Below are 16,906 nucleotides of genomic sequence, written 5' to 3'. Positions count from 1 at the left end.
ATTATTAACTAGCACTCTCGGCAACGGCCATATCACGCTGAATACACCGGTTCTCGTCCGATAACCGAATTTAAGCAGCGTCGAGCGCAGTCACTACTTGGGAGGGAGACCACTTAGGAAAACTGCGTGCCGTTGGCTTTTTCACTTTTTTTCCTCTTTTAAATTTTAATAGATATGAAAAAAGCAAACATGTTTTCTTTTTGTTATTGTTTTAAAATGATGAAGGTTAATTTGTCTCACTTAATTTAAATTCGAATTATTAACTAGCACTCTCGGCAACGGCCATATCACGCTGAAAACAACGGTTCACGTCCGATCACCGAAGTAAAGCAGCGTCGAGCGCATACAGTACTTGGGAATACTGCGTGCCGTTTGCTTTCTCACTTTTGTTTCCTCTTTTAAATTCCACCAGATATGAAAAAAGCAAACATATCTTCTTTTTGTTATTGTTTTATAGAGAAGAAAGTTAATTAAATTCAAATTATTAACTAGCATTCTCGGCAACGGCCATATCACGCTGAATACACCGGTTCTCGTCCGATAACCGAAGTTAAGCAGCGTCGAGCGCAGTCATTACTTGGGAGGGAGACCACTTAGGAACACTGCGTGCCGTTGGCTTTTTCACTTTTTTTTCCTCTTTTAAATTTTAATAGATATGTAAAAAGCAAACAGGTTTTCTGTTTGTTATTGTTTTAAAATGATGAAGGTTAATTTGTCTCACTTAATTTAAATTCGAATTATTAACTAGCACTCTCGGCAACGGCCATATCACGCTGAAAACACCGGTTCACGTCCGATCACCGAAGTTAAGCAGCGTCGAGCGCATACAGTACTTGGGAATACTGCGTGCCGTTGGCTTTTTCACTTTTGTTTCCTCTTTCAAATTCCACCAGATTTGAAAAAGGCAAACATATCTTCTTTTTGTTATTGTTTTATAAAGGTGAAAGTTAATTAAATTCAAATTATTAACTAGCACTCTCGGCAACGGCCATATCACGCTGAATACACCGGTTCTCGTCCGATAACCGAATTTAAGCAGCGTCGAGCGCAGTCACTACTTGGGAGGGAGACCACTTAGGAAAACTGCGTACCGTTGGCTTTTTCACTTTTTTTCCTCTTTTAAATTTTAATTGATATGTAAAAAGCAAACAGGTTTTCTTTTTGTTATTGTTTTAAAATGATGTAGGTTAATTTGTCTCACTTAATTTAAATTCGAATTATTAACTAGCACTCTCGGCAACGGCCATATCACGCTGAAAACACCGGTTCACGTCCGATCACCGAAGTTAAGCAGCGTCGAGCGCATACAGTACTTGGGAATACTGCGTGCCGTTGGCTTTCTCACTTTTGTTTCCTCTTTTAAATTCCACCAGATATGAAAAAAGCAAACATATCTTCTTTTTGTTATTGTTTTATAAAGAAGAAAGTTAATTAAATTCAAATTATTAACTAGCACTCTCGGCAACGGCCATATCACGCTGAATACACCGGTTCTCGTCCGATAACCGAATTTAAGCAGCGTCGAGCGCAGTCACTACTTGGGAGGGAGACCACTTAGGAAAACTGCGTACCGTTGGCTTTTTCACTTTTTTTCCTCTTTTAAATTTTAATTGATATGTAAAAAGCAAACAGGTTTTCTTTTTGTTATTGTTTTAAAATGATGAAGGTTAATTTGTCTCACTTAATTTAAATTCGAATTATTAACTAGCACTCTCGGCAACGGCCATATCACGCTGAAAACACCGGTTCACGTCCGATCACCGAAGTTAAGCAGCGTCGAGCGCATACAGTACTTGGGAATACTGCGTGCCGTTGGCTTTTTCACTTTTGTTTCCTCTTTCAAATTCCACCAGATTTGAAAAAGGCAAACATATCTTCTTTTTGTTATTGTTTTATAAAGGTGAAAGTTAATTAAATTCAAATTATTAACTAGCACTCTCGGCAACGGCCATATCACGCTGAATACACCGGTTCTCGTCCGATAACCGAATTTAAGCAGCGTCGAGCGCAGTCACTACTTGGGAGGGAGACCACTTAGGAAAACTGCGTACCGTTGGCTTTTTCACTTTTTTTCCTCTTTTAAATTTTAATTGATATGTAAAAAGCAAACAGGTTTTCTTTTTGTTATTGTTTTAAAATGATGAAGGTTAATTTGTCTCACTTAATTTAAATTCGAATTATTAACTAGCACTCTCGGCAACGGCCATATCACGCTGAAAACACCGGTTCACGTCCGATCACCGAAGTTAAGCAGCGTCGAGCGCAGTCATTACTTGGGAGGGAGACCACTTAGGAATACTGCGTGCCGTTGGCTTTTTCACTTTTTTTCCTCTTTTAAATTTTAATTGATATGTAAAAAGCAAACAGGATTTCTTTTTGTTATTGTTTTAAAATGATGAAGGTTAATTTGTCTCACTTAATTTAAATTCGAATTATTAACTAGCATTCTCGGCAACGGCCATATCACGCTGAAAACACCGGTTCACGTCCGATCACCGAAGTAAAGCAGCGTCGAGCGCACACAGTACTTGGGAATACTGCGTGCCGTTTGCTTTCTCACTTTTGTTTCCTCTTTTAAATTCCACCAGATATGAAAAAAGCAAACATATCTTCTTTTTGTTATTGTTTTATAAAGAAGAAAGTTAATTAAATTCAAATTATTAACTAGCATTCTCGGCAACGGCCATATCACGCTGAATACACCGGTTCTCGTCCGATAACCGAAGTTAAGCAGCGTCGAGCGCAGTCATTACTTGGGAGGGAGACCACTTAGGAACACTGCGTGCCGTTGGCTTTTTCAATTTTTTTTCCTCTTTTAAATTTTAATAGATATGTAAAAAGCAAACAGGTTTCCTTTTTGTTATTGTTTTAAAATGATGAAGGTTAATTTGACTCACTTAATCTAAATTCGAATTATTAACTAGCACTCTCGGCAACGGCCATATCACGCTGAAAACACCGGTTCACGTCCGATCACCGAAGTTAAGCAGCGTCGAGCGCATACAGTACTTGGGAATACTGCGTGCCGTTGGCTTTTTCACTTTTGTTTCCTCTTTCAAATTCCACCAGATTTGAAAAAGGCAAACATATCTTCTTTTTGTTATTGTTTTATAAAGGTGAAAGTTAATTAAATTCAAATTATTAACTAGCACTCTCGGCAACGGCCATATCACGCTGAATACACCGGTTCTCGTCCGATAACCGAATTTAAGCAGCGTCGAGCGCAGTCACTACTTGGGAGGGAGACCACTTAGGAAAACTGCGTACCGTTGGCTTTTTCACTTTTTTTCCTCTTTTAAATTTTAATTGATATGTAAAAAGCAAACAGGTTTTCTTTTTGTTATTGTTTTAAAATGATGAAGGTTAATTTGTCTCACTTAATTTAAATTCGAATTATTAACTAGCACTCTCGGCAACGGCCATATCACGCTGAAAACACCGGTTCACGTCCGATCACCGAAGTTAAGCAGCGTCGAGCGCATACAGTACTTGGGAATACTGCGTGCCGTTGGCTTTTTCACTTTTGTTTCCTCTTTCAAATTCCACCAGATTTGAAAAAGGCAAACATATCTTCTTTTTGTTATTGTTTTATAAAGGTGAAAGTTAATTAAATTCAAATTATTAACTAGCACTCTCGGCAACGGCCATATCACGCTGAATACACCGGTTCTCGTCCGATAACCGAATTTAAGCAGCGTCGAGCGCAGTCACTACTTGGGAGGGAGACCACTTAGGAAAACTGCGTACCGTTGGCTTTTTCACTTTTTTTCCTCTTTTAAATTTTAATTGATATGTAAAAAGCAAACAGGTTTTCTTTTTGTTATTGTTTTAAAATGATGAAGGTTAATTTGTCTCACTTAATTTAAATTCGAATTATTAACTAGCACTCTCGGCAACGGCCATATCACGCTGAAAACACCGGTTCACGTCCGATCACCGAAGTTAAGCAGCGTCGAGCGCAGTCATTACTTGGGAGGGAGACCACTTAGGAATACTGCGTGCCGTTGGCTTTTTCACTTTTTTTCCTCTTTTAAATTTTAATTGATATGTAAAAAGCAAACAGGATTTCTTTTTGTTATTGTTTTAAAATGATGAAGGTTAATTTGTCTCACTTAATTTAAATTCGAATTATTAACTAGCATTCTCGGCAACGGCCATATCACGCTGAAAACACCGGTTCACGTCCGATCACCGAAGTAAAGCAGCGTCGAGCGCACACAGTACTTGGGAATACTGCGTGCCGTTTGCTTTCTCACTTTTGTTTCCTCTTTTAAATTCCACCAGATATGAAAAAAGCAAACATATCTTCTTTTTGTTATTGTTTTATAAAGAAGAAAGTTAATTAAATTCAAATTATTAACTAGCATTCTCGGCAACGGCCATATCACGCTGAATACACCGGTTCTCGTCCGATAACCGAAGTTAAGCAGCGTCGAGCGCAGTCATTACTTGGGAGGGAGACCACTTAGGAACACTGCGTGCCGTTGGCTTTTTCAATTTTTTTTCCTCTTTTAAATTTTAATAGATATGTAAAAAGCAAACAGGTTTCCTTTTTGTTATTGTTTTAAAATGATGAAGGTTAATTTGACTCACTTAATCTAAATTCGAATTATTAACTAGCACTCTCGGCAACGGCCATATCACGCTGAAAACACCGGTTCACGTCCGATCACCGAAGTTAAGCAGCGTCGAGCGCATACAGTACTTGGGAATACTGCGTGCCGTTGGCTTTTTCACTTTTGTTTCCTCTTTCAAATTCCACCAGATTTGAAAAAGGCAAACATATCTTCTTTTTGTTATTGTTTTATAAAGGTGAAAGTTAATTAAATTCAAATTATTAACTAGCACTCTCGGCAACGGCCATATCACGCTGAATACACCGGTTCTCGTCCGATAACCGAATTTAAGCAGCGTCGAGCGCAGTCACTACTTGGGAGGGAGACCACTTAGGAAAACTGCGTACCGTTGGCTTTTTCACTTTTTTTCCTCTTTTAAATTTTAATTGATATGTAAAAAGCAAACAGGTTTTCTTTTTGTTATTGTTTTAAAATGATGAAGGTTAATTTGTCTCACTTAATTTAAATTCGAATTATTAACTAGCACTCTCGGCAACGGCCATATCACGCTGAAAACACCGGTTCACGTCCGATCACCGAAGTTAAGCAGCGTCGAGCGCATACAGTACTTGGGAATACTGCGTGCCGTTGGCTTTTTCACTTTTGTTTCCTCTTTCAAATTCCACCAGATTTGAAAAAGGCAAACATATCTTCTTTTTGTTATTGTTTTATAAAGGTGAAAGTTAATTAAATTCAAATTATTAACTAGCACTCTCGGCAACGGCCATATCACGCTGAATACACCGGTTCTCGTCCGATAACCGAATTTAAGCAGCGTCGAGCGCAGTCACTACTTGGGAGGGAGACCACTTAGGAAAACTGCGTACCGTTGGCTTTTTCACTTTTTTTCCTCTTTTAAATTTTAATTGATATGTAAAAAGCAAACAGGTTTTCTTTTTGTTATTGTTTTAAAATGATGAAGGTTAATTTGTCTCACTTAATTTAAATTCGAATTATTAACTAGCACTCTCGGCAACGGCCATATCACGCTGAAAACACCGGTTCACGTCCGATCACCGAAGTTAAGCAGCGTCGAGCGCAGTCATTACTTGGGAGGGAGACCACTTAGGAATACTGCGTGCCGTTGGCTTTTTCACTTTTTTTCCTCTTTTAAATTTTAATTGATATGTAAAAAGCAAACAGGATTTCTTTTTGTTATTGTTTTAAAATGATGAAGGTTAATTTGTCTCACTTAATTTAAATTCGAATTATTAACTAGCATTCTCGGCAACGGCCATATCACGCTGAAAACACCGGTTCACGTCCGATCACCGAAGTAAAGCAGCGTCGAGCGCACACAGTACTTGGGAATACTGCGTGCCGTTTGCTTTCTCACTTTTGTTTCCTCTTTTAAATTCCACCAGATATGAAAAAAGCAAACATATCTTCTTTTTGTTATTGTTTTATAAAGAAGAAAGTTAATTAAATTCAAATTATTAACTAGCATTCTCGGCAACGGCCATATCACGCTGAATACACCGGTTCTCGTCCGATAACCGAAGTTAAGCAGCGTCGAGCGCAGTCATTACTTGGGAGGGAGACCACTTAGGAACACTGCGTGCCGTTGGCTTTTTCAATTTTTTTTCCTCTTTTAAATTTTAATAGATATGTAAAAAGCAAACAGGTTTCCTTTTTGTTATTGTTTTAAAATGATGAAGGTTAATTTGACTCACTTAATCTAAATTCGAATTATTAACTAGCACTCTCGGCAACGGCCATATCACGCTGAAAACACCGGTTCACGTCCGATCACCGAAGTTAAGCAGCGTCGAGCGCATACAGTACTTGGGAATACTGCGTGCCGTTGGCTTTTTCACTTTTGTTTCCTCTTTCAAATTCCACCAGATTTGAAAAAGGCAAACATATCTTCTTTTTGTTATTGTTTTATAAAGGTGAAAGTTAATTAAATTCAAATTATTAACTAGCACTCTCGGCAACGGCCATATCACGCTGAATACACCGGTTCTCGTCCGATAACCGAATTTAAGCAGCGTCGAGCGCAGTCACTACTTGGGAGGGAGACCACTTAGGAAAACTGCGTACCGTTGGCTTTTTCACTTTTTTTCCTCTTTTAAATTTTAATTGATATGTAAAAAGCAAACAGGTTTTCTTTTTGTTACTGTTTTAAAATGATGAAGGTTAATTTTTCTCACTTAATTTAAATTCGAATTATTAACTAGCACTCTCGTCAACGGCCATATCACGCTGAAAACACCGGTTCACGTCCGATCACCGAAGTTAAGCAGCGTCGAGCGCAGTCATTACTTGGGAGGGAGACCACTTAGGAACACTGCGTGCCGTTGGCTTTTTCACTTTTTTTCCTCTTTTAAATTTTAATAGATATGTAAAAAGCAAACAGGTTTTCTTTTTGTTATTGTTTTAAAATGATGAAGGTTAATTTGTCTCACTTAATCTAAATTCGAATTATTAACTAGCACTCTCCGCAACGGCCATATCACGCTGAAAACACCGGTTCACGTCCGATCACCGAAGTTAAGCAGCGTCGAGCGCATACAGTACTTGGGAATACTGCGTGCCGTTGGCTTTTTCACTTTTGTTTCCTCTTTTAAATTCCACCAGATATGAAAAAAGCAAACATATCTTCTTTTTGTTATTGTTTTATAAAGAAGAAAGTTAATTAAATTCAAATTATTAACTAGCATTCTCGGCAACGGCCATATCACGCTGAATACACCGGTTCTCGTCCGATAACCGAAGTTAAGCAGCGTCGAGCGCAGTCATTACTTGGGAGGGAGACCACTTAGGAACACTGCGTGCCGTTGGCTTTTTCACTTTTTTTTCCTCTTTTAAATTTTAATAGATATGTAAAAAGCAAACAGGTTTTCTGTTTGTTATTGTTTTAAAATGATGAAGGTTAATTTGTCTCACTTAATTTAAATTCGAATTATTAACTAGCACTCTCGGCAACGGCCATATCACGCTGAAAACACCGGTTCACGTCCGATCACCGAAGTTAAGCAGCGTCGAGCGCATACAGTACTTGGGAATACTGCGTGCCGTTGGCTTTTTCACTTTTGTTTCCTCTTTCAAATTCCACCAGATTTGAAAAAGGCAAACATATCTTCTTTTTGTTATTGTTTTATAAAGGTGAAAGTTAATTAAATTCAAATTATTAACTAGCACTCTCGGCAACGGCCATATCACGCTGAATACACCGGTTCTCGTCCGATAACCGAATTTAAGCAGCGTCGAGCGCAGTCACTACTTGGGAGGGAGACCACTTAGGAAAACTGCGTACCGTTGGCTTTTTCACTTTTTTTCCTCTTTTAAATTTTAATTGATATGTAAAAAGCAAACAGGTTTTCTTTTTGTTATTGTTTTAAAATGATGAAGGTTAATTTGTCTCACTTAATTTAAATTCGAATTATTAACTAGCACTCTCGGCAACGGCCATATCACGCTGAAAACACCGGTTCACGTCCGATCACCGAAGTTAAGCAGCGTCGAGCGCATACAGTACTTGGGAATACTGCGTGCCGTTGGCTTTCTCACTTTTGTTTCCTCTTTTAAATTCCACCAGATATGAAAAAAGCAAACATATCTTCTTTTTGTTATTGTTTTATAAAGAAGAAAGTTAATTAAATTCAAATTATTAACTAGCACTCTCGGCAACGGCCATATCACGCTGAATACACCGGTTCTCGTCCGATAACCGAATTTAAGCAGCGTCGAGCGCAGTCACTACTTGGGAGGGAGACCACTTAGGAAAACTGCGTACCGTTGGCTTTTTCACTTTTTTTCCTCTTTTAAATTTTAATTGATATGTAAAAAGCAAACAGGTTTTCTTTTTGTTATTGTTTTAAAATGATGAAGGTTAATTTGTCTCACTTAATTTAAATTCGAATTATTAACTAGCACTCTCGGCAACGGCCATATCACGCTGAAAACACCGGTTCACGTCCGATCACCGAAGTTAAGCAGCGTCGAGCGCATACAGTACTTGGGAATACTGCGTGCCGTTGGCTTTTTCACTTTTGTTTCCTCTTTCAAATTCCACCAGATTTGAAAAAGGCAAACATATCTTCTTTTTGTTATTGTTTTATAAAGGTGAAAGTTAATTAAATTCAAATTATTAACTAGCACTCTCGGCAACGGCCATATCACGCTGAATACACCGGTTCTCGTCCGATAACCGAATTTAAGCAGCGTCGAGCGCAGTCACTACTTGGGAGGGAGACCACTTAGGAAAACTGCGTACCGTTGGCTTTTTCACTTTTTTTCCTCTTTTAAATTTTAATTGATATGTAAAAAGCAAACAGGTTTTCTTTTTGTTATTGTTTTAAAATGATGAAGGTTAATTTGTCTCACTTAATTTAAATTCGAATTATTAACTAGCACTCTCGGCAACGGCCATATCACGCTGAAAACACCGGTTCACGTCCGATCACCGAAGTTAAGCAGCGTCGAGCGCAGTCATTACTTGGGAGGGAGACCACTTAGGAATACTGCGTGCCGTTGGCTTTTTCACTTTTTTTCCTCTTTTAAATTTTAATTGATATGTAAAAAGCAAACAGGATTTCTTTTTGTTATTGTTTTAAAATGATGAAGGTTAATTTGTCTCACTTAATTTAAATTCGAATTATTAACTAGCATTCTCGGCAACGGCCATATCACGCTGAAAACACCGGTTCACGTCCGATCACCGAAGTAAAGCAGCGTCGAGCGCACACAGTACTTGGGAATACTGCGTGCCGTTTGCTTTCTCACTTTTGTTTCCTCTTTTAAATTCCACCAGATATGAAAAAAGCAAACATATCTTCTTTTTGTTATTGTTTTATAAAGAAGAAAGTTAATTAAATTCAAATTATTAACTAGCATTCTCGGCAACGGCCATATCACGCTGAATACACCGGTTCTCGTCCGATAACCGAAGTTAAGCAGCGTCGAGCGCAGTCATTACTTGGGAGGGAGACCACTTAGGAACACTGCGTGCCGTTGGCTTTTTCAATTTTTTTTCCTCTTTTAAATTTTAATAGATATGTAAAAAGCAAACAGGTTTCCTTTTTGTTATTGTTTTAAAATGATGAAGGTTAATTTGACTCACTTAATCTAAATTCGAATTATTAACTAGCACTCTCGGCAACGGCCATATCACGCTGAAAACACCGGTTCACGTCCGATCACCGAAGTTAAGCAGCGTCGAGCGCATACAGTACTTGGGAATACTGCGTGCCGTTGGCTTTTTCACTTTTGTTTCCTCTTTCAAATTCCACCAGATTTGAAAAAGGCAAACATATCTTCTTTTTGTTATTGTTTTATAAAGGTGAAAGTTAATTAAATTCAAATTATTAACTAGCACTCTCGGCAACGGCCATATCACGCTGAATACACCGGTTCTCGTCCGATAACCGAATTTAAGCAGCGTCGAGCGCAGTCACTACTTGGGAGGGAGACCACTTAGGAAAACTGCGTACCGTTGGCTTTTTCACTTTTTTTCCTCTTTTAAATTTTAATTGATATGTAAAAAGCAAACAGGTTTTCTTTTTGTTACTGTTTTAAAATGATGAAGGTTAATTTTTCTCACTTAATTTAAATTCGAATTATTAACTAGCACTCTCGTCAACGGCCATATCACGCTGAAAACACCGGTTCACGTCCGATCACCGAAGTTAAGCAGCGTCGAGCGCAGTCATTACTTGGGAGGGAGACCACTTAGGAACACTGCGTGCCGTTGGCTTTTTCACTTTTTTTCCTCTTTTAAATTTTAATAGATATGTAAAAAGCAAACAGGTTTTCTTTTTGTTATTGTTTTAAAATGATGAAGGTTAATTTGTCTCACTTAATCTAAATTCGAATTATTAACTAGCACTCTCCGCAACGGCCATATCACGCTGAAAACACCGGTTCACGTCCGATCACCGAAGTTAAGCAGCGTCGAGCGCATACAGTACTTGGGAATACTGCGTGCCGTTGGCTTTTTCACTTTTGTTTCCTCTTTTAAATTCCACCAGATATGAAAAAAGCAAACATATCTTCTTTTTGTTATTGTTTTATAAAGAAGAAAGTTAATTAAATTCAAATTATTAACTAGCATTCTCGGCAACGGCCATATCACGCTGAATACACCGGTTCTCGTCCGATAACCGAAGTTAAGCAGCGTCGAGCGCAGTCATTACTTGGGAGGGAGACCACTTAGGAACACTGCGTGCCGTTGGCTTTTTCACTTTTTTTTCCTCTTTTAAATTTTAATAGATATGTAAAAAGCAAACAGGTTTTCTGTTTGTTATTGTTTTAAAATGATGAAGGTTAATTTGTCTCACTTAATTTAAATTCGAATTATTAACTAGCACTCTCGGCAACGGCCATATCACGCTGAAAACACCGGTTCACGTCCGATCACCGAAGTTAAGCAGCGTCGAGCGCATACAGTACTTGGGAATACTGCGTGCCGTTGGCTTTTTCACTTTTGTTTCCTCTTTCAAATTCCACCAGATTTGAAAAAGGCAAACATATCTTCTTTTTGTTATTGTTTTATAAAGGTGAAAGTTAATTAAATTCAAATTATTAACTAGCACTCTCGGCAACGGCCATATCACGCTGAATACACCGGTTCTCGTCCGATAACCGAATTTAAGCAGCGTCGAGCGCAGTCACTACTTGGGAGGGAGACCACTTAGGAAAACTGCGTACCGTTGGCTTTTTCACTTTTTTTCCTCTTTTAAATTTTAATTGATATGTAAAAAGCAAACAGGTTTTCTTTTTGTTATTGTTTTAAAATGATGAAGGTTAATTTGTCTCACTTAATTTAAATTCGAATTATTAACTAGCACTCTCGGCAACGGCCATATCACGCTGAAAACACCGGTTCACGTCCGATCACCGAAGTTAAGCAGCGTCGAGCGCATACAGTACTTGGGAATACTGCGTGCCGTTGGCTTTCTCACTTTTGTTTCCTCTTTTAAATTCCACCAGATATGAAAAAAGCAAACATATCTTCTTTTTGTTATTGTTTTATAAAGAAGAAAGTTAATTAAATTCAAATTATTAACTAGCACTCTCGGCAACGGCCATATCACGCTGAATACACCGGTTCTCGTCCGATAACCGAATTTAAGCAGCGTCGAGCGCAGTCACTACTTGGGAGGGAGACCACTTAGGAAAACTGCGTACCGTTGGCTTTTTCACTTTTTTTCCTCTTTTAAATTTTAATTGATATGTAAAAAGCAAACAGGTTTTCTTTTTGTTATTGTTTTAAAATGATGAAGGTTAATTTGTCTCACTTAATTTAAATTCGAATTATTAACTAGCACTCTCGGCAACGGCCATATCACGCTGAAAACACCGGTTCACGTCCGATCACCGAAGTTAAGCAGCGTCGAGCGCATACAGTACTTGGGAATACTGCGTGCCGTTGGCTTTTTCACTTTTGTTTCCTCTTTCAAATTCCACCAGATTTGAAAAAGGCAAACATATCTTCTTTTTGTTATTGTTTTATAAAGGTGAAAGTTAATTAAATTCAAATTATTAACTAGCACTCTCGGCAACGGCCATATCACGCTGAATACACCGGTTCTCGTCCGATAACCGAATTTAAGCAGCGTCGAGCGCAGTCACTACTTGGGAGGGAGACCACTTAGGAAAACTGCGTACCGTTGGCTTTTTCACTTTTTTTCCTCTTTTAAATTTTAATTGATATGTAAAAAGCAAACAGGTTTTCTTTTTGTTATTGTTTTAAAATGATGAAGGTTAATTTGTCTCACTTAATTTAAATTCGAATTATTAACTAGCACTCTCGGCAACGGCCATATCACGCTGAAAACACCGGTTCACGTCCGATCACCGAAGTTAAGCAGCGTCGAGCGCAGTCATTACTTGGGAGGGAGACCACTTAGGAATACTGCGTGCCGTTGGCTTTTTCACTTTTTTTCCTCTTTTAAATTTTAATTGATATGTAAAAAGCAAACAGGATTTCTTTTTGTTATTGTTTTAAAATGATGAAGGTTAATTTGTCTCACTTAATTTAAATTCGAATTATTAACTAGCATTCTCGGCAACGGCCATATCACGCTGAAAACACCGGTTCACGTCCGATCACCGAAGTAAAGCAGCGTCGAGCGCACACAGTACTTGGGAATACTGCGTGCCGTTTGCTTTCTCACTTTTGTTTCCTCTTTTAAATTCCACCAGATATGAAAAAAGCAAACATATCTTCTTTTTGTTATTGTTTTATAAAGAAGAAAGTTAATTAAATTCAAATTATTAACTAGCATTCTCGGCAACGGCCATATCACGCTGAATACACCGGTTCTCGTCCGATAACCGAAGTTAAGCAGCGTCGAGCGCAGTCATTACTTGGGAGGGAGACCACTTAGGAACACTGCGTGCCGTTGGCTTTTTCAATTTTTTTTCCTCTTTTAAATTTTAATAGATATGTAAAAAGCAAACAGGTTTCCTTTTTGTTATTGTTTTAAAATGATGAAGGTTAATTTGACTCACTTAATCTAAATTCGAATTATTAACTAGCACTCTCGGCAACGGCCATATCACGCTGAAAACACCGGTTCACGTCCGATCACCGAAGTTAAGCAGCGTCGAGCGCATACAGTACTTGGGAATACTGCGTGCCGTTGGCTTTTTCACTTTTGTTTCCTCTTTCAAATTCCACCAGATTTGAAAAAGGCAAACATATCTTCTTTTTGTTATTGTTTTATAAAGGTGAAAGTTAATTAAATTCAAATTATTAACTAGCACTCTCGGCAACGGCCATATCACGCTGAATACACCGGTTCTCGTCCGATAACCGAATTTAAGCAGCGTCGAGCGCAGTCACTACTTGGGAGGGAGACCACTTAGGAAAACTGCGTACCGTTGGCTTTTTCACTTTTTTTCCTCTTTTAAATTTTAATTGATATGTAAAAAGCAAACAGGTTTTCTTTTTGTTATTGTTTTAAAATGATGAAGGTTAATTTGTCTCACTTAATTTAAATTCGAATTATTAACTAGCACTCTCGGCAACGGCCATATCACGCTGAAAACACCGGTTCACGTCCGATCACCGAAGTTAAGCAGCGTCGAGCGCATACAGTACTTGGGAATACTGCGTGCCGTTGGCTTTTTCACTTTTGTTTCCTCTTTCAAATTCCACCAGATTTGAAAAAGGCAAACATATCTTCTTTTTGTTATTGTTTTATAAAGGTGAAAGTTAATTAAATTCAAATTATTAACTAGCACTCTCGGCAACGGCCATATCACGCTGAATACACCGGTTCTCGTCCGATAACCGAATTTAAGCAGCGTCGAGCGCAGTCACTACTTGGGAGGGAGACCACTTAGGAAAACTGCGTACCGTTGGCTTTTTCACTTTTTTTCCTCTTTTAAATTTTAATTGATATGTAAAAAGCAAACAGGTTTTCTTTTTGTTATTGTTTTAAAATGATGAAGGTTAATTTGTCTCACTTAATTTAAATTCGAATTATTAACTAGCACTCTCGGCAACGGCCATATCACGCTGAAAACACCGGTTCACGTCCGATCACCGAAGTTAAGCAGCGTCGAGCGCAGTCATTACTTGGGAGGGAGACCACTTAGGAATACTGCGTGCCGTTGGCTTTTTCACTTTTTTTCCTCTTTTAAATTTTAATTGATATGTAAAAAGCAAACAGGATTTCTTTTTGTTATTGTTTTAAAATGATGAAGGTTAATTTGTCTCACTTAATTTAAATTCGAATTATTAACTAGCATTCTCGGCAACGGCCATATCACGCTGAAAACACCGGTTCACGTCCGATCACCGAAGTAAAGCAGCGTCGAGCGCACACAGTACTTGGGAATACTGCGTGCCGTTTGCTTTCTCACTTTTGTTTCCTCTTTTAAATTCCACCAGATATGAAAAAAGCAAACATATCTTCTTTTTGTTATTGTTTTATAAAGAAGAAAGTTAATTAAATTCAAATTATTAACTAGCATTCTCGGCAACGGCCATATCACGCTGAATACACCGGTTCTCGTCCGATAACCGAAGTTAAGCAGCGTCGAGCGCAGTCATTACTTGGGAGGGAGACCACTTAGGAACACTGCGTGCCGTTGGCTTTTTCAATTTTTTTTCCTCTTTTAAATTTTAATAGATATGTAAAAAGCAAACAGGTTTCCTTTTTGTTATTGTTTTAAAATGATGAAGGTTAATTTGACTCACTTAATCTAAATTCGAATTATTAACTAGCACTCTCGGCAACGGCCATATCACGCTGAAAACACCGGTTCACGTCCGATCACCGAAGTTAAGCAGCGTCGAGCGCATACAGTACTTGGGAATACTGCGTGCCGTTGGCTTTTTCACTTTTGTTTCCTCTTTCAAATTCCACCAGATTTGAAAAAGGCAAACATATCTTCTTTTTGTTATTGTTTTATAAAGGTGAAAGTTAATTAAATTCAAATTATTAACTAGCACTCTCGGCAACGGCCATATCACGCTGAATACACCGGTTCTCGTCCGATAACCGAATTTAAGCAGCGTCGAGCGCAGTCACTACTTGGGAGGGAGACCACTTAGGAAAACTGCGTACCGTTGGCTTTTTCACTTTTTTTCCTCTTTTAAATTTTAATTGATATGTAAAAAGCAAACAGGTTTTCTTTTTGTTACTGTTTTAAAATGATGAAGGTTAATTTTTCTCACTTAATTTAAATTCGAATTATTAACTAGCACTCTCGTCAACGGCCATATCACGCTGAAAACACCGGTTCACGTCCGATCACCGAAGTTAAGCAGCGTCGAGCGCAGTCATTACTTGGGAGGGAGACCACTTAGGAACACTGCGTGCCGTTGGCTTTTTCACTTTTTTTCCTCTTTTAAATTTTAATAGATATGTAAAAAACAAACAGGTTTTCTTTTTGTTATTGTTTTAAAATGATGAAGGTTAATTTGTCTCACTTAATCTAAATTCGAATTATTAACTAGCACTCTCCGCAACGGCCATATCACGCTGAAAACACCGGTTCACGTCCGATCACCGAAGTTAAGCAGCGTCGAGCGCATACAGTACTTGGGAATACTGCGTGCCGTTGGCTTTTTCACTTTTGTTTCCTCTTTTAAATTCCACCAGATATGAAAAAAGCAAACATATCTTCTTTTTGTTATTGTTTTATAAAGAAGAAAGTTAATTAAATTCAAATTATTAACTAGTATTCTCGGCAACGGCCATATCACGCTGAATACACCGGTTCTCGTCCGATAACCGAAGTTAAGCAGCGTCGAGCGCAGTCACTACTTGGGAGGGAGACCACTTAGGAACACTGCGTGCCGTTGGCTTTTTCACTTTTTTTCCTCTTTTAAATTTTAATAGATATGTAAAAAGCAAACACGTTTTCTTTTTGCTATTGTTTTAAAATGATGAAGGTTAATTTTTCTCACTTAATTTAAATTCGAATTATTAACTAGCACTCTCGTCAACGGCCATATCACGCTGAAAACACCGGTTCACGTCCGATCACCGAAGTTAAGCAGCGTCGAGCGCAGTCATTACTTGGGAGGGAGACCACTTAGGAACACTGCGTGCCGTTGGCTTTTTCACTTTTTTTCCTCTTTTAAATTTTAATAGATATGTAAAAAGCAAACAGGTTTTCTTTTTGTTATTGTTTTAAAATGATGAAGGTTAATTTGTCTCACTTAATCTAAATTCGAATTATTAACTAGCACTCTCCGCAACGGCCATATCACGCTGAAAACACCGGTTCACGTCCGATCACCGAAGTTAAGCAGCGTCGAGCGCATACAGTACTTGGGAATACTGCGTGCCGTTGGCTTTTTCACTTTTGTTTCCTCTTTTAAATTCCACCAGATATGAAAAAAGCAAACATATCTTCTTTTTGTTATTGTTTTATAAAGAAGAAAGTTAATTAAATTCAAATTATTAACTAGCATTCTCGGCAACGGCCATATCACGCTGAATACACCGGTTCTCGTCCGATAACCGAAGTTAAGCAGCGTCGAGCGCAGTCATTACTTGGGAGGGAGACCACTTAGGAACACTGCGTGCCGTTGGCTTTTTCACTTTTTTTTCCTCTTTTAAATTTTAATAGATATGTAAAAAGCAAACAGGTTTCCTTTTTGTTATTGTTTTAAAATGATGAAGGTTAATTTGACTCACTTAATTTAAATTCGAATTATTAACTAGCACTCTCCGCAACGGCCATATCACGCTGAAAACACCGGTTCACGTCCGATCACCGAAGTTAAGCAGCGTCGAGCGCATACAGTACTTGGGAATACTGCGTGCCGTTGGCTTTTTCACTTTTGTTTCCTCTTTCAAATTCCACCAGATATGAAAAAGGCA

General features: G+C 38.2%; 4 non-coding genes and 59 pseudogenes across 4 annotated transcripts; all 63 read left to right on the top strand.

The window, feature by feature from the left end:
- The first annotated feature begins 19 nt into the window (after positions 1-19).
- On the top strand, positions 20-138 carry LOC149714520 (5S ribosomal RNA; annotated as a pseudogene).
- A 361-nt stretch (positions 139-499) lies between these two features.
- LOC149714519 (5S ribosomal RNA) lies at positions 500-618 on the top strand (annotated as a pseudogene).
- A 137-nt stretch (positions 619-755) lies between these two features.
- LOC149714518 (5S ribosomal RNA) lies at positions 756-858 on the top strand (annotated as a pseudogene).
- Positions 859-980: 122 nt separating this feature from the next.
- On the top strand, positions 981-1,099 carry LOC149714517 (5S ribosomal RNA; annotated as a pseudogene).
- Positions 1,100-1,235: 136 nt separating this feature from the next.
- LOC149714516 (5S ribosomal RNA) lies at positions 1,236-1,338 on the top strand (annotated as a pseudogene).
- Positions 1,339-1,460: 122 nt separating this feature from the next.
- LOC149714515 (5S ribosomal RNA) lies at positions 1,461-1,579 on the top strand (annotated as a pseudogene).
- Positions 1,580-1,715: 136 nt separating this feature from the next.
- Positions 1,716-1,818, top strand: LOC149714514 (5S ribosomal RNA; annotated as a pseudogene).
- Positions 1,819-1,940: 122 nt separating this feature from the next.
- Positions 1,941-2,059, top strand: LOC149714513 (5S ribosomal RNA; annotated as a pseudogene).
- Positions 2,060-2,195: 136 nt separating this feature from the next.
- LOC149714512 (5S ribosomal RNA) lies at positions 2,196-2,314 on the top strand (annotated as a pseudogene).
- A 361-nt stretch (positions 2,315-2,675) lies between these two features.
- Positions 2,676-2,794, top strand: LOC149714511 (5S ribosomal RNA; annotated as a pseudogene).
- A 137-nt stretch (positions 2,795-2,931) lies between these two features.
- Positions 2,932-3,034, top strand: LOC149714510 (5S ribosomal RNA; annotated as a pseudogene).
- A 122-nt stretch (positions 3,035-3,156) lies between these two features.
- On the top strand, positions 3,157-3,275 carry LOC149714509 (5S ribosomal RNA; annotated as a pseudogene).
- Positions 3,276-3,411: 136 nt separating this feature from the next.
- Positions 3,412-3,514, top strand: LOC149714508 (5S ribosomal RNA; annotated as a pseudogene).
- A 122-nt stretch (positions 3,515-3,636) lies between these two features.
- On the top strand, positions 3,637-3,755 carry LOC149714507 (5S ribosomal RNA; annotated as a pseudogene).
- Positions 3,756-3,891: 136 nt separating this feature from the next.
- On the top strand, positions 3,892-4,010 carry LOC149714506 (5S ribosomal RNA; annotated as a pseudogene).
- Positions 4,011-4,371: 361 nt separating this feature from the next.
- LOC149714505 (5S ribosomal RNA) lies at positions 4,372-4,490 on the top strand (annotated as a pseudogene).
- A 137-nt stretch (positions 4,491-4,627) lies between these two features.
- LOC149714504 (5S ribosomal RNA) lies at positions 4,628-4,730 on the top strand (annotated as a pseudogene).
- Positions 4,731-4,852: 122 nt separating this feature from the next.
- On the top strand, positions 4,853-4,971 carry LOC149714503 (5S ribosomal RNA; annotated as a pseudogene).
- A 136-nt stretch (positions 4,972-5,107) lies between these two features.
- On the top strand, positions 5,108-5,210 carry LOC149714502 (5S ribosomal RNA; annotated as a pseudogene).
- Positions 5,211-5,332: 122 nt separating this feature from the next.
- LOC149714501 (5S ribosomal RNA) lies at positions 5,333-5,451 on the top strand (annotated as a pseudogene).
- Positions 5,452-5,587: 136 nt separating this feature from the next.
- On the top strand, positions 5,588-5,706 carry LOC149714500 (5S ribosomal RNA; annotated as a pseudogene).
- A 361-nt stretch (positions 5,707-6,067) lies between these two features.
- Positions 6,068-6,186, top strand: LOC149714499 (5S ribosomal RNA; annotated as a pseudogene).
- A 137-nt stretch (positions 6,187-6,323) lies between these two features.
- LOC149714498 (5S ribosomal RNA) lies at positions 6,324-6,426 on the top strand (annotated as a pseudogene).
- A 122-nt stretch (positions 6,427-6,548) lies between these two features.
- Positions 6,549-6,667, top strand: LOC149714497 (5S ribosomal RNA; annotated as a pseudogene).
- A 136-nt stretch (positions 6,668-6,803) lies between these two features.
- LOC149714496 (5S ribosomal RNA) lies at positions 6,804-6,922 on the top strand. The gene has a single exon (XR_016374124.1). It is a non-coding gene; the product is annotated as a 5S ribosomal RNA (ribosomal RNA).
- Positions 6,923-7,058: 136 nt separating this feature from the next.
- LOC149714495 (5S ribosomal RNA) lies at positions 7,059-7,161 on the top strand (annotated as a pseudogene).
- A 122-nt stretch (positions 7,162-7,283) lies between these two features.
- Positions 7,284-7,402, top strand: LOC149714494 (5S ribosomal RNA; annotated as a pseudogene).
- A 137-nt stretch (positions 7,403-7,539) lies between these two features.
- Positions 7,540-7,642, top strand: LOC149714493 (5S ribosomal RNA; annotated as a pseudogene).
- A 122-nt stretch (positions 7,643-7,764) lies between these two features.
- Positions 7,765-7,883, top strand: LOC149714492 (5S ribosomal RNA; annotated as a pseudogene).
- Positions 7,884-8,019: 136 nt separating this feature from the next.
- On the top strand, positions 8,020-8,122 carry LOC149714491 (5S ribosomal RNA; annotated as a pseudogene).
- A 122-nt stretch (positions 8,123-8,244) lies between these two features.
- Positions 8,245-8,363, top strand: LOC149714490 (5S ribosomal RNA; annotated as a pseudogene).
- Positions 8,364-8,499: 136 nt separating this feature from the next.
- On the top strand, positions 8,500-8,602 carry LOC149714489 (5S ribosomal RNA; annotated as a pseudogene).
- A 122-nt stretch (positions 8,603-8,724) lies between these two features.
- LOC149714488 (5S ribosomal RNA) lies at positions 8,725-8,843 on the top strand (annotated as a pseudogene).
- A 136-nt stretch (positions 8,844-8,979) lies between these two features.
- Positions 8,980-9,098, top strand: LOC149714487 (5S ribosomal RNA; annotated as a pseudogene).
- Positions 9,099-9,459: 361 nt separating this feature from the next.
- LOC149714486 (5S ribosomal RNA) lies at positions 9,460-9,578 on the top strand (annotated as a pseudogene).
- Positions 9,579-9,715: 137 nt separating this feature from the next.
- Positions 9,716-9,818, top strand: LOC149714485 (5S ribosomal RNA; annotated as a pseudogene).
- A 122-nt stretch (positions 9,819-9,940) lies between these two features.
- LOC149714484 (5S ribosomal RNA) lies at positions 9,941-10,059 on the top strand (annotated as a pseudogene).
- A 136-nt stretch (positions 10,060-10,195) lies between these two features.
- On the top strand, positions 10,196-10,314 carry LOC149714483 (5S ribosomal RNA). Its single transcript, XR_016374122.1, has one exon. It is a non-coding gene; the product is annotated as a 5S ribosomal RNA (ribosomal RNA).
- A 136-nt stretch (positions 10,315-10,450) lies between these two features.
- LOC149714482 (5S ribosomal RNA) lies at positions 10,451-10,553 on the top strand (annotated as a pseudogene).
- A 122-nt stretch (positions 10,554-10,675) lies between these two features.
- On the top strand, positions 10,676-10,794 carry LOC149714481 (5S ribosomal RNA; annotated as a pseudogene).
- A 137-nt stretch (positions 10,795-10,931) lies between these two features.
- On the top strand, positions 10,932-11,034 carry LOC149714480 (5S ribosomal RNA; annotated as a pseudogene).
- A 122-nt stretch (positions 11,035-11,156) lies between these two features.
- Positions 11,157-11,275, top strand: LOC149714479 (5S ribosomal RNA; annotated as a pseudogene).
- Positions 11,276-11,411: 136 nt separating this feature from the next.
- Positions 11,412-11,514, top strand: LOC149714478 (5S ribosomal RNA; annotated as a pseudogene).
- A 122-nt stretch (positions 11,515-11,636) lies between these two features.
- On the top strand, positions 11,637-11,755 carry LOC149714477 (5S ribosomal RNA; annotated as a pseudogene).
- Positions 11,756-11,891: 136 nt separating this feature from the next.
- Positions 11,892-11,994, top strand: LOC149714476 (5S ribosomal RNA; annotated as a pseudogene).
- A 122-nt stretch (positions 11,995-12,116) lies between these two features.
- Positions 12,117-12,235, top strand: LOC149714475 (5S ribosomal RNA; annotated as a pseudogene).
- A 136-nt stretch (positions 12,236-12,371) lies between these two features.
- LOC149714474 (5S ribosomal RNA) lies at positions 12,372-12,490 on the top strand (annotated as a pseudogene).
- A 361-nt stretch (positions 12,491-12,851) lies between these two features.
- On the top strand, positions 12,852-12,970 carry LOC149714473 (5S ribosomal RNA; annotated as a pseudogene).
- Positions 12,971-13,107: 137 nt separating this feature from the next.
- Positions 13,108-13,210, top strand: LOC149714472 (5S ribosomal RNA; annotated as a pseudogene).
- A 122-nt stretch (positions 13,211-13,332) lies between these two features.
- On the top strand, positions 13,333-13,451 carry LOC149714471 (5S ribosomal RNA; annotated as a pseudogene).
- A 136-nt stretch (positions 13,452-13,587) lies between these two features.
- LOC149714470 (5S ribosomal RNA) lies at positions 13,588-13,690 on the top strand (annotated as a pseudogene).
- A 122-nt stretch (positions 13,691-13,812) lies between these two features.
- On the top strand, positions 13,813-13,931 carry LOC149714469 (5S ribosomal RNA; annotated as a pseudogene).
- Positions 13,932-14,067: 136 nt separating this feature from the next.
- Positions 14,068-14,186, top strand: LOC149714468 (5S ribosomal RNA; annotated as a pseudogene).
- Positions 14,187-14,547: 361 nt separating this feature from the next.
- On the top strand, positions 14,548-14,666 carry LOC149714467 (5S ribosomal RNA; annotated as a pseudogene).
- Positions 14,667-14,803: 137 nt separating this feature from the next.
- Positions 14,804-14,906, top strand: LOC149714466 (5S ribosomal RNA; annotated as a pseudogene).
- A 122-nt stretch (positions 14,907-15,028) lies between these two features.
- LOC149714465 (5S ribosomal RNA) lies at positions 15,029-15,147 on the top strand (annotated as a pseudogene).
- Positions 15,148-15,283: 136 nt separating this feature from the next.
- On the top strand, positions 15,284-15,402 carry LOC149714464 (5S ribosomal RNA). The gene has a single exon (XR_016374121.1). It is a non-coding gene; the product is annotated as a 5S ribosomal RNA (ribosomal RNA).
- A 136-nt stretch (positions 15,403-15,538) lies between these two features.
- LOC149714463 (5S ribosomal RNA) lies at positions 15,539-15,641 on the top strand (annotated as a pseudogene).
- Positions 15,642-15,763: 122 nt separating this feature from the next.
- LOC149714462 (5S ribosomal RNA) lies at positions 15,764-15,882 on the top strand (annotated as a pseudogene).
- Positions 15,883-16,018: 136 nt separating this feature from the next.
- On the top strand, positions 16,019-16,137 carry LOC149714461 (5S ribosomal RNA). Its single transcript, XR_016374118.1, has one exon. It is a non-coding gene; the product is annotated as a 5S ribosomal RNA (ribosomal RNA).
- A 136-nt stretch (positions 16,138-16,273) lies between these two features.
- On the top strand, positions 16,274-16,376 carry LOC149714460 (5S ribosomal RNA; annotated as a pseudogene).
- Positions 16,377-16,498: 122 nt separating this feature from the next.
- LOC149714459 (5S ribosomal RNA) lies at positions 16,499-16,617 on the top strand (annotated as a pseudogene).
- Positions 16,618-16,754: 137 nt separating this feature from the next.
- LOC149714458 (5S ribosomal RNA) lies at positions 16,755-16,857 on the top strand (annotated as a pseudogene).
- The last annotated feature ends 49 nt before the right edge of the window (positions 16,858-16,906 follow it).

Source organism: Phalangium opilio, unplaced genomic scaffold (assembly GCF_054372755.1).
Source record: "Phalangium opilio isolate 3A_F unplaced genomic scaffold, DU_Popi_V2 ptg000009l_1, whole genome shotgun sequence".
Classification (NCBI taxonomy): Eukaryota; Metazoa; Arthropoda; class Arachnida; order Opiliones; family Phalangiidae; genus Phalangium; species Phalangium opilio.
Note: the sequence above shows the minus strand (reverse complement) of the source record. Positions and strands in the feature narration are given on the sequence as shown.